Genomic DNA, 12,198 nt, shown 5'->3' with positions numbered 1-12,198 from the left:
ACACAAATACACATAAATATTGCTGAAAGGGGACTACATTTCTCCACTAGCGGTCCAGAGATAAAAAAAAAATAGAACAGAAAATATACTTTTAAGGTCTTTTACACTTGTCCAAGAAATAACAGCGATAAAGGATGTTATTGTTGCTTCAAGACCACTTCACGACACTGATGATAATGTAATAGCATAATAATGCAGCCGCCCCTCAAAGAGCAATAAACTTTAAATTCTTAAAGGTCCAGTGAAGTTATTTCTCATCCATTAAACATTTCTGGAGATTCACAGCAAAACAGCCAGTGCAGCATTCTCCTAAACAACTGGAGTAGATGGGGACTTGTTTTTAAAAACTAAAAAAGCATCTGATAGAAAACGTAAAATCGCTCCATAAAGCTCGTCTGATGAAGAAGACGAGAAGTCTCTAGAAGCCCTGAGATCTCAAATTAATTTGAAAAGGTGTTATTACACATTTGCAGCCATAAAATGGTGCTTTGTGCTACACTGGCAGCTTCTGACAGTAGATCTGTAATCATAACACTATAATAAAGACTTCAGTTAAACTCCCTTAGAAACAGGCGTAAACAAAACATATCCTAAGTCCCACAAGAAAGAAAATATTGGCAAAACACCCAGTGACGTGAGAGTGCAAGCTGCAGGCTCACAGTAAATCGTGTTTACTGTCATCCTTGAAGTTAACAAGGAGAAGCACACAGTCAATATTTCTGTAATTTTGCCAGGTGTTGGGGGATCAGTCCAGACAATAATAGCAATACAGTGACTTCAAGTGGGAGAGACAGATGGAAACAGAGGAGCAAAGACTGAGACTGAGATGAAGACAGAGGAAATAGAGATATACAGCAACAAGTGTGTTTGCAATACAGTAGCTGGCCTCTACAAACCACAGCCCAGAAAGCCCAAAGCTAGAAATTTGTCAAAATTTAGAATGACATTCCCCCTCAGATTATCCCATGTTATCGCTGCAGGGCCTGTGTGCTCAGTAATGACTCATTAGATGAGTCACAGCTCCCAAAGGAGCTCCAGAGACCAGACTGGGCACAGACCGGCACATTAACACACTCCCTCACTAGATGGTTTTCAAGGCATTCCACGAGACGCTGACCCAAAGCCTGTCCTCGCAACACAGCATTTCAGCAGACAACGCAGGCTTTGTCTGCACATTGAGAAAAGAGGGCAGGCAGAGAGGGAGAGGGAGAAAGAAACTGCCCACATACAGTATAAAAGGCACAAATAATGGTGGAAGAGGGGAGCACAGAAGGAGAAAAGGGCACTGGAGGAATGTGGTTCCTGCAGGCCTGTTGTCTACTTTGTGATCTCCAGTGAGGATTAGGTCTGGTCAAAAATAGCAGCTGGATCTTTTACAGTATATTAGATTTTGAATTTAGAGATCGGAAAATAAGTTGCATTTGACATGCATTTGAACACTTCCAAAACTTTCTTTTGCATGACTTTATCTTATGAAAAACATCCTTTCTTGCAAAGTAGAGGAATCCCGAAATCATGTGTCAATCCACACAGTGACTCTATTTTTGCACCCGTGTTGTTCTTCCTGTCCAGTTTGGGTCTGTGTTGTTCCAGTTCCAGGTACGAGCAGCAGCCAGCTGGACGATCACCGGTGATTTATGGCTCTGTCTGCACAAGGTCAGAAACAGGAATCAGCCTTATCGCTGATAAGAACAGCAATGTGTGGAGGTGAGTGAGCTTAGCCCGCCCTTTGTTTGAGTTCTCTCACAGTGAACAAGTGACAATAGAAGATCCTCCAGTTAATTAACAGACATATGACACTTCCTCTTCTACTCTCTCTCTCTAGTGTTCACCTCTGCAGTCAAGAAATATTCCTGATTATGTTCATGCTATTTTTCTTTCAATCGTCTAACCTCAACATATATTTGTACTGTCCTTTGGCTGCTGTGACGCACAAATTTCCCCATTTGCGGGACCAATAAAGGAATTTCTGATACATCACATAAACGTACCACAACCTGTCCACCTCATTATTCCCCCGTTTCTTCTTCTTCTCCTCTATAATCCTCCAGGGAAATAAAGGTCACACATCTTGTTTGCACATAAACAGACTGAAAGCCCACCGCAGCTGCAGGCGAGCATCGATCTATTGACGTCCAGTCATGATTTAAGGGTAATACGTAATGACAAAGGCACACAAAATTATTCGTAGCTATCAGGGAACTTATCAGGAATTGAATTAACTGTGAATAACAAAATAAACAGTAGATCCCAGCACTGAATAAACAAAGACATAGTATATATTCATAAAATACTTGAGTACAGACACATAAATACATCTGAACAGGCTTATTGGTCATTTTATTAATGAATCATTGCTGATTAACTCTGATTCAGGAGCTCAATCGCACACAGCCCCAATCAATCATTAGTTACATACATACAGTATAAGCTACTGCTCATTTTGAAGAGTCAGTGATTTTCATGATTTCACTCAAGCTTTAATAAAATCTAAAGAACATTTCCTGATAAAATGGGATAAACAGAGCATATTGTCTCAATTATCTCCACCCAGAATTAAGAACTGAGTCGTGTGAGCGCTCTGCGTACAGCATGTTCAGTATTGCGACAGCAGAAGAGAAGAAAATCTTGCCTTGGGTGCTAAAGTAGAGGAATGACAGGGAAAGCAATGTTCTCTGACACACACACACACACACAGACACACAGATATCGAAAAGTCCAGCGCCTAGACTCGCCCGAGCCACAGCCCCTGTATTTGTTCTTAAAGCTGCAGCTCCAGGTACACTAAGGCAAAGCAAACGCACACTCACCAAGGGTGTGGCGCAGTGAGCTGTGTTTTAGGGTGTGTGTGTGTCTTTATGACGCTGTAGAAACACGTAGCCTTAGGATACTGATTAAGGCGCACACACACACACAGTTTCATAATCACATTGAACTCGATATTCAGGCTGTTTCACAACTGCAACACATTCATGTACTTTTCCTGTGCGCCACTGATTATATGAGCCTGTGAATGTGTTGACAGCAAATCGTCTCGGAATTTAATTATGGTTGATTCGGATCAGAGACATCGATGAAACGTTTGTCAGCTGGAAACTAAGAATACCTTCAACAAAATCACAGGACAGAGAAGATTACGGACAGCCAGGTCTCCCTCAAGGAACTGTCAGCTGGTCAGGTTTCAGTGTGGTTTACAGTAGGATGCCTTAAAGCAGTGTTTCTAAAACTTTATACATCAAGTACCACCTCAGAAAATACAGTATGAGACTCTCTGAATACCACCATTATGACAAAATAGTGTAGGCCTGCTGTACAGCTGCTGTGGATGCTTCAGCGGCCACTCGCGCTCATGCTCGGCTCACGGTCATCAACTTCAGTTTACGCACATCTCTCACCAATAGTTTCCCATGTTTTTAAACTTTTCATTTTACCTACCACATAATCACAGTTTGAGTTTAGCTCGAAACTCATCATGGATGACGTATGTATGCGTGACATGTTGTAGGAAAAACAAAACGTTTTTAAAATTGCAGTTCAGTTATTCTAATGAAAAATTCTGCTGTATTTTGCTCATATTAACTGTATGTTTTTAACTTGTTTCATTTTTTTAAAACATATCTGTGTGGCACTAGAGGGAGCTTGCAAAAAAGTAGTACTTGTACCTCAGTTAAGAAATACTTTTTGGAAAATACACACATTTGCTTTCTCACCACGAAGCAATTCATCATTCATTCAGGTAGTTAGCTTAGCTGACCTTAGCATAAAGACTGGAAACTGGGGAAAACAGCGAGCCAGGCTCTGTTCAAGTTGGTAGAAATGTCCAACTAAAATATTGTTATACGTCAGTTTTTGAGTGGATCAAACAAATGATAATTATTGAGCTTTAGAGGTGCTAGTACCTTTGGACAGGGCCAGGATAGCTGTTTCCTCCTGTCTTTATGCTAAGATAACAGGCTGCTGGCTGTCGTTTCATAATTAACCATTGGAATCAATCTTGTCAACATTCATCATTATCATTATCATCATTATATTACACATTACATACATGTTACACAATTGAGTGTATGTGACCAAACTAAGTCGAAATAATACTGATCAAAGAAATCTGGTCTAATGCATTTTTATGCATTCTTACCATCACGTGCAAGTCTGATACCCATAGAAATCATGATTTCAATGCTCTTATTTTAGAAGAGCTGTCCTCTATGAGATATCAGGTTCTCAGCTGAGACTATAGAAAACATATACAGTGAGTGTGGTGAGGATGCAGAGTGTATAATGTCCTGCAAAAACAGAGATGAAGCAAGGCTATCAGTTAGCACGCCAGTGACATTCAGGGGACAAACGTCTAATTTACATTCCCCTATGTCGTAACTCTTATACACAGTATTGATCCGATTCCTCAGCAGAACTTATACTCATGGTTAAAACATAAAGACACACTGAGAGCAGGCTGTAACAGATCATTTATCCTTGTTGATGAGTGTATTGATTACAGTCAATAAGAAGTAATTGATGTCTTCTCTTGTCCAGCAGTGCTGTAACGCCCTCGGGACAATTTCCTACTGAATGAGCATTGGGTGTGTGTGTGTGTGTGAGCGTGTATGTGTGTGTGAGTGTGTGTGTGTTACCCAGCCCTGACAAGAGGATGTAACATGAGCTGGCAGTAGATATGGGAGGGGTCCCAGTGTTGGCGAGTGCAGGTGTGCTTCAAAGAGAGGTTAGCTAACCTGAGAGAGGTGCAAAGTGAGAAACATCCACTTTTCTCCTGACAGATTCAGGTTGGCAGCAGGCGCCTGTCTCAGCTTATATCTTTAACTAATAAGATAATGTGTCTAATTCCAGTGAATTCCACTGTACCGTATGTACTCCCAACCCTTTATTTAGATGTTGGCCATGTGTCATACATAGCAGAAAAACACATTTAATATTTGAAGGTCCCATCACAACTCCAACTACACAAAACCACATTATTTTCCTCAAAAAAAGTGAAATTCTTAAGTAATTTAATGATAGATACAAAAGTTTAGGGCATAGTCCCTGGACTGGCTGGGAAAACATGGGCAGGAATGTAAATATCACTCTCCTTATTCTTTTAGAAAGACAGTAAACTCTAAATTGCTCCAGTAAAGTGTCTCAGTGGCAAACAATAAAAGACTGACTGTACTGTGTGGGTGTAGCAGCTGGAAAATAAAACAAGGAGGCGCTGAAACAACATGAACGTCACTGAGTACAAGAAGACTAAAATGCTTGTTTGCTGTTTCTAATAAATGTTTATCACCACTAAATCCAGGCTGAAAAATCTCAACAACTATTGGATGGACTGACATTCAATTTTGGACAAGAATTCATGGTCCCCAGAGGATGAACCCTGCTGACTTTTCCTCTAGCGCCAGCATGAGGCTCTCATTTGAAGCTGTAAGTGAAATGTTCCAACACTTATTGGATAAATCGTCATGATATTTGATACAGATATTCATGACCCCGCAGGATGAATTGCATAACTGGTGATACCTTAACTTACACTCTTCAAATGACCTTCCCATCAGCCTCAGCTGTACTTTGCAGTCAGTCCAAATTAGCAAATGCTAGCATGATAACACGCAAAAGTAGGATATCTCGAAAATGGTAAACATTATAGCTGCAAACCACCAGAATGTTTCTGGCAAGCATTATCATTCTTAGCATGTTAGCTTGCTGATGTTTGCATGTAGCTCAAAGCACCCCTGTGCCTAACTACAGCCTCAAAGAGCTGCTAGCATTGCGAAAGAGTTTTGTTAATTTAATGTAAATTAATGTCCCCCGTGTATTCAGTGTGACACTTAAAAAGGAACAAAAATTTTTTGTTATTGAATGAAATAACACACTGAACATTCTCACACAAAACATTCAAAATATTGTAGTAATAATAATATAGCAAAAAAATGTATTATAATGTCTGTGATAAGCAGCGTGACAAGGTGAAAAGGTCCTCGCAACAAATCTAGCTCTAGCTCTGCTCCGGGGAATGCGCACACATTCCCTCTGTTTTTGTTTTTGTCCACACACACACACACACACGCACAAACGAACACTCTCCAGTGCATCCAAACTGTCCATAATTCAAAGCTGGCAGCAAAACAAAACAGTTTCCACCAGAATGAATGCACGGCTTTGGCAGCGAGAGAGCTATACATTATTGGGTAGAACACACACACATACTCATAAAGACACACACATTGCACACATAAACACATGCATACTTGGCTGCTCTGAGCTGTTTTAATGGCACTTTGCGGATTCTGAAGAGGACCTTCGAACTTGTGAGGATTGTTTTAGAAAAATGCCTCCATCATCCCACTATTCGTTTTGGCACCACAGAGAGAACTTCCTTCCCTCTGTTTTTGTCCACTGCACTATATAGTACATTCACACACACACACACACACACACACACACACACACACACACACACACACAGTTCAGTTGCTATTGTTGAAAATATCTATGGACTGTAGGAAGGAGCGCAGTCAAAGCAGGAAACCTAATTGCGATTTCTGTCGCTCATCTACTTCTCTGTCCTCTCATTAAGACAGGACACTCTCATATAAATATCACACAAATCATACAATTGTATTGTCTATCAATGACAATGATATCAATATTATTGATGCTGTGTGAACGTTGTCTGAATCCATCTTGGTCACGGTGAAGGTTTTTTGAAACAGATCCAAAAAATAAGGAGGAATTTTTCAGAGGAATAAATAAATAAAACACTTGTCCTCCTTTCAAACTTATCTGATCCCACCCAAATGCCTCCACCTTGCAGTGAGGCCCACACACACACAGACACACAGACACACACACACACACACACACACACACACACACACACACACACACACACACAGCTAAAAGGGTGTTGCTCTGAGCTGCATAACCGGTTTTTCTGTGGTCCAAACACTGTAACAGAGGCCATTGTGCTGGGCAGTGAGCTCCAGTGTGTGTGTGTGTGTGTGTGTGTGTGTGTGTGTGTGTGAATCTCAGAAAACAACAGAGGCAGACAGTCAGTATTTATCAGAGACCTTTCAGAGCTGCCTCGGGCACTGCATAACGTCTTTGCACACACTCACAAAACGTGGCACAAATGCTCTTATTTTGGCGGTCTGCTTCAGTTGTTTAGACGCAGGGAGGGTGTCAAAGGAACAAAGACACACACAGAACAGAAGCCAAACAGATACAACCAGGACTCAAGGCTACACGCTGGGATAACTTGGGTCTGGGAGCACCAGGTCACTCCTCCGAGAATATTTCCGACGTGTTAAAAAGACAAAAAGCATTCCTCACAATGAAACAGTCAAGAGGTCAAAACAGAAAGTTAAGAGCCTTGTAAGTGTCACTCAAGGGGGAACTCTCCCTGCATCAGTCTGGTGACTCGAGTTTACAGTCGTCTTCTGCTGCCACACACACACACAGAAATGCATTCTTGCGAATTAACTGTAACTTGTGACACACATATCGGCTATGTGGCCCCATTTGACTCAAAAACACCGCTCATATAAGTGTGTTTAACCCTCGTGGACTTAGATCGTAAACTGGTAGATTAATTCTCTGTACCTCGTTGTCTATTTGTAAGAATCAATCAATTCTCCAAGTGGATTTTTGTCATATGCCCACTCAGCATGAGATCAAATTTAATTTTAGTAAAGCCGTATGGCTCTAGGGATGGCAACATCTCGTCCTGTGCTTTAGTCCAGACTGAAATATGTTGGCATGTTAAACTAAGATGGGAAAATGTTTGCTGATGATAACAATTTTTTCAGCAATTTACATGTATTGATCACTTTTTTATTGGCTGGTTTGTAACGTGATGTGAAAAATGAGACCTTCCCCGTCTCTCTCGGTTGTCTATACAAGCCGAGGGCCTCGTCAGTGCCTCTCTCCGCTCCGCTAACAGAGCGCAGCAGAAACTAATCTTAGTTTTTTTACTATTCATTAAGTGGATTTGTTCGTTTTGGACGCTTTTTGACTCAGTCTACCTCCCTTTGAGTGCGATTTATTTGCCACAAAAGAGGCCAAAACTTAATTATATTGAATGATAGCATAATTTTTTCCTCAAATTTTCTATAGATATCACAATAATATTATTTCCTTGAATTTGTTTGGCAACTATAATCGTGGAGTGAAAATTGCATCAGCCCTAACTTGACCACATAAGAAGAAACACAGACAGTCACATTTTCTATCACTGAAAAAAGGACAAGGTGCGACTATGAATTCAAGCTGGGTGCAGTGAACTAATGTAACTTTTCTCTCGTGTTTATTTCCCCTTTCCTACAGTCTCAGGGTGAAGAAGCCTGTAACTGTAGAGACGACAGAGGTGTTTACTGACTCAACATTACCTTGCAGCTACATGTCCTAGCACAGGTTTTGATTCCAAGAAGCAAACTCAGCTGTTATTGCTTGGCCTTCAGGTGCTTTGACTAAGTCTCCACAGAGAGGGTTACTCAGACAAATCCAGCACATGCCATCTGTGCATGTGTCAGAGAGATCTGCCTCCACAGGTCTGAAAAGGATAAGTCCCTTTTGACAGGTCACCAAGGAAACCAAGAATTCATGTGGTGCTCCTCGGTGAGATCCCAGGTAAGTGTGATATATCACACACATACAGGGACGTAGGTATGCACACCTGGAATGTGAGAGCGTGGGAGAAACATAACACATTATCTACTCATCCGGTAGTTACAGAACAACTGAACACGGTAGTTGTTAATATGTTAACAGAGACAGACGGAGGTGTCCTCACACATAGGTCTGGTGAGACATCTTCAGCATCGGTGTTTTATGGTTTGGTGGCTGAGCAGTGTACAGTGTAGTATTATCTGTTATTAGAACGTACACATCTGTCACGGATGCACAGATTTCCAACATTAACAAAACAGAAAACTGTACAGAACAACATCTGGAAGAGGCGTTGACCAAATAACAGCAGATATAAAGGAAATGGATCTGAGATTTAGTACTCTTTCAAGGCCAAAGAAGAAAATGGATTAAAAACTAACATAAAAAAAAAGGTTTTATGCAGGATTCCAACTCTGAAACAACACACTTTATAAGATTTTAAAGGTGATATATGTAAGAACTGGCCACCTTTCAAATTCATACTCCAAACAAATAAGGTAACTGCTGCTAACTTAACTTAATCATGCAGCTAGCAGTCCAGACTGGGAGCTCGGCGCACCGGGGGAGTGTTTCTGTTCACATATTACTAGCTTACATACTAGCACAGGAGCTTTGGATCGCCGGCAGGGGCAGGTTTTCATGCCCGGGAAGGAAGGACCTGGCGAGGAGTGGGACCAGAACATGGTCGAACCAGGACTAAACACAGCCTCTTACACTGAGATGGGCCAGTTCGACTACAAGAATACAGTACCGAGGTGATTTACAGCTGCTCAAACCAGAACTGTGACTCAAGAGATGACGAAGACACAGCAGGTCCAGGTGGGGAAAGGAAAGTTGGACATTGGCAAAGGATCAAGAGGGAACACAATGCATAGCCGTCTCTGACCTCACATCAAAGCTGTTATTCATTCACATTTTGTTGATAATTTTAGTAAATTTTTCTATGTTTTTAAACAAAAATTCTTATATAATGCACTGTTGCCTTCAGGGAATGTTGCACCAGTTTTTTTCCCCAAATGATTTGATTTTTGAATAAAAATGTTCAGAAATTGTTAATCTACATATTCTTTGAAAATATGCATAGTGATAGACAACCATGCTGATTGGCCAATGGTGAACATTACATATTGGGCTTTTGCCTCTGGGCAGTTTAAATTCAACGTGTCGCTGTAAAAGCCATAACAGTTAAATATACAGTTGTGATATATTAGGCAAAATTATTAAGGTTCTGGAAAAATGAGTACTGGATAATTGCTTCTGCAGATGTTCATACTGTAGTTATTGCACATTGTTCCAGTTTTCGCAAGAATGTTTCACCTGAGTCATTTTCCAATTAACTTTTGTCAGACTCAAAGATTTCACACAGACTTCTACATCTATAAGTGCTTTATAGATGGCCATATTATGACAGCGTTTCGCCATGAAATGTGGCCAAAACATCACTGGAATAAACAAGGAACCGGAATAAAAGCATAATCTGCTTTGCTGGTTGAGGCGATAACAACCCACAGGGTCTCAATTTTAGAACAATAGAATATTTGTTTTATTTCGAGGTTTAACACCAAAGAGATTCCTTAACATAAACAGGCGAGGCTCCACAGGAGATCCGCAGAGCGAGACGAGAGAGCAGGAATGAGTCCCAACATGCAGGAAAAGAATGATAGGCAGTAGAGAGAACTCATGACCACGATCCAACACCTCACCCTGCCACTCCCAAATAATTGCCTCTTACCCCACCTCTACACCCCCTAACATCTACTTTCTGCTCTTTGCCTCACTTTCTCTCATTCTCGCTTTCAAACCTCTTCTATCCTCTTTCATTTCTTATTAAATTTAATGAATCATATGCTGGTGGGAGGTCATCAAGAGTTGTTTATGTGACGCCTGTCCTGGTTCACTGGAAGCTCACACTCCTTCAGCCACACACTCAACACACCCTGCCCTAACAACCAGATTGGGAGCACTGCATTGCTTCGACAAATAACCTAACCCACAATAAAGAATGTGCTCTTCAGTACAATATTTCAGGAGGTCTGTCTTTATGGTTTTAAATTCTGATTTTGTCCTTCAGGTTCAAGTGGCGCAAGTGTACATGTATTCATCATCATCATTTATATTGCATCAAATCAGATTATAATATGTGAATCATTTCCTGGCTGAACATGACCAGACTACTGATAAGCAGACCCACCTTATTCGTCTGAACCTTCCTGCCCCACCCACAAACTGGCACTGGCATGAGCACAGAAACACACACACACACACACACACACACACACACACACACACACACACACACACACACAAAAGAGTACATTGGCAGGAAGTGAAAACACACCCAGTGGGCCGGGATCCAATTTCTCCTCCTGTTTTTGTCCGCACATCCTTCACTTCGTCGTGCTCTCCTCAGTTGCAGTGGCGTTAAGAAGCATCATTAAGAAAACATCTCATTTTAAAATGATCCACACAGAATTATGGACAGACAGACAGGCTCATTAAAGACTTGATAAGGTTGAGAGAGAAGCTTTTAATCACTCACATACTGCACGCTGCAATCCAACTTAACAAACCTGTAATTTGTGCTCAAATCATAGTCAGAAATCATGAGAGAAAAAGGTTCATGCAGGTTTTAAATAGATGAAGTCAGTAGAGAAAGGGCCCCGTGTGACATTTGGCCTCTCAATTGCTTTATTGAATCAACCTGTAGTCAAACTGGAAAAATAGCACTAAAGGGTGTTGCTATGTCTGGAATTTACAAAACCCACAAGCAGCACTTTCGTCCAGATTTCTGACTTCAGCATGTTCGATCAATCTTTCGTACTTTGGGAACTAAGTCTGATGATACTGTGAAAACCCCTCTGTCAGGTCGGTCACTTGATATAATGATATTTATTGATACAATGATGAATGAAAGTTAGCCAGCGAGTAGATTTTCCACAGAAATTCATTAGTGACACTTAATTTTGATTAATCTAACAATGCTGACTTTAACATAATGAGACCGGCTTATACAAATTGAGACTGTATGCTTTTTTTTGTCTTTAGAGTGTATAAATGTACATATGAGAAGCCTGTGCTGGCTGCAAAAAGTTCATTACAGTGCATACTGCCATCTACTGGCTATACTCGGCTATGACTACGACTCACTCTCCCCAGAGATTTTCACTAACATTAGTGATGCAATATCTAATCTAGGGTGCACAATATCTCTTGAACACGAGTGATTGAGCTTGTGTACCACCTAAGGACACTGCAGTCATGTCCTCTAATATTTCTGGGACTCTGGGAGGTTTAAGACATACAGAGGATTATATCCTTAAATTAATATCGGTCGTTGTGGTATTTAAGACAGACTCAAATATTTTTTTAGATCTTGAAATGTGATGGTTCTCATGCAAAAAACTAAATATATGAAAATGAAAAGGATTTCTATAACACAGTGACTGAGACATTTACTTTGCAGTGTAGAAAAGGCTCTGAAACAGCATTTAGACAATGGTGAAGTAAAGACAAATATTACAAGAAATGTTTTGAGCA

This window comes from Pagrus pagrus (genome assembly GCF_965226575.1).
Source record: "Pagrus pagrus genome assembly, chromosome: 12".
Lineage (NCBI taxonomy): Eukaryota > Metazoa > Chordata > Actinopteri > Spariformes > Sparidae > Pagrus > Pagrus pagrus.
The sequence above is the reverse complement of the archived record's forward strand: the minus strand, read 5'-3'. Positions refer to the sequence as shown.